This window comes from Arachis hypogaea, chromosome 14 (assembly GCF_003086295.3).
Source record: "Arachis hypogaea cultivar Tifrunner chromosome 14, arahy.Tifrunner.gnm2.J5K5, whole genome shotgun sequence".
NCBI lineage: Eukaryota > Viridiplantae > Streptophyta > Magnoliopsida > Fabales > Fabaceae > Arachis > Arachis hypogaea.
Window position 1 is genome coordinate 126,876,908 of NC_092049.1, and position 1,554 is coordinate 126,878,461.

At 41.7% G+C, this 1,554-nt stretch overlaps 1 non-coding gene across 1 annotated transcript; it reads right to left on the bottom strand.

Moving 5' to 3' along the window:
* Nucleotides 1–321: 321 nt before the first annotated feature.
* LOC112746708 (small nucleolar RNA R71) lies at nt 322–429 on the bottom strand. Its single transcript, XR_003174577.1, has one exon. It is a non-coding gene; the product is annotated as a small nucleolar RNA R71 (small nucleolar RNA).
* Nucleotides 430–1,554: the final 1,125 nt, after the last annotated feature.

Genomic DNA, 1,554 nt, shown 5'->3' on the forward strand with positions numbered 1-1,554 from the left:
AGAAGCATCTCCATCCCTACCATTGGAGCAAACAATTTTGAGCTTAAGCCTCAACTAGTTTCTCTAATGCAACAAAACTGCAAGTTTCATGGACTTCCATCTGAAGATCCTTTTCAGTTCTTAACTGAATTCTTGCAGATATGTGATACTGTTAAGACTAATGGAGTAGATCCTGAAGTCTACAGGCTCATGCTTTTCCCTTTTTCTGTAAGAGACAGAGCTAGAATCTGGTTGGACTCTCAACCTAAAGATAGCCTGAACTCTTGGGATAAGCTAGTCACAGCTTTCTTAGCCAAGTTCTTTCCTCCTCAAAAGCTGAGTAAGCTTAGAGTGGATGTTCAAACCTTCAGACAGAAAGAAGGTGAATCCCTCTATGAAGCTTGGGAGAGATACAAGAGACTGACCAAAAAGTGTCCTTCTGACATGCTTTCAGAATGGACCATCCTGGATATATTCTATGATGGTCTGTCTGAATTAGCTAAGATGTCATTGGATACTTCTGCAGGTGGATCCATTCATCTAAAGAAAACGCCTGCAGAAGCTCAAGAACTCATTGACATGGTTGCTAGTAACCAGTTCATGTACACTTCTGAAAGGAATCCTGTGAGTAATGGGACGCCTCAGAAGAAGGGAGTTCTTGAAATCGATACTCTGAATGCCATACTGGCTCAGAATAAAATATTGACTCAGCAAGTCAATATGATTTCTCAGAGTCTGAACGGAATGCAAGCTGCATCCAACAGTACTCAAGAGGCCTCTTCTGAAGAAGAAGCTTATGATCCTGAAAACCCTGCAATAGCAGAGGTGAATTACTTAGGTGAACCTTATGGAAACACCTATAATCCCTCATGGAGAAATCACCCAAATCTCTCATGGAAGGATCAACAAAAGCCTCAACAAGGCTTTAACAATTGTGGAATAAACAGGTTTAATAGCAAGCCTTTTCCATCATCCACTCAGCAACAGACAGAGAATTCTGAGCAGAATCCATCTAGCTTAGCAAATTTAGTCTCTGATCTATCTAAGGCCACTGTGAGTTTCATGAATGAAACAAGGTCCTCCATTAGAAATTTGGAAGCACAAGTGGGCCAGCTAAGTAAAAGGATAACTGAAATCCCTCCTAGTACTCTCCCAAGCAATACAGAAGAAAATCCAAAAGGAGAGTGCAAGGCCATTGAATTAACCATCATGGTCGAATCCAAGGAGGAAGGAGAGGACGTGAATCCCAAGGAGGAAGACCTCCTAGGACGTCCAGTGATAAATAAGGAGTTTCCCTCTGAGGAACCAAAGGAATTTGAGACTCATCTAGAGACCTTAGAGATTCCATTAAACTTCCTTACGCCCTTCATGAGCTCTGATGAGTATTCTTCTTCTGAAGAGAATGAGGATGTTACTGAAGAGCTAGTTGCCAAGTTCCTTGGTGCAATCATGAAGCTGAATTCTAATTTATTTGGTAGTGAGACTTGGGGAGATGAACCTCCCCTGTTCACCAATGAACTAAATGCATTGGATCAACTGAGATTGCCTCAGAAGAAACAGGATCCTGGAAAGTTC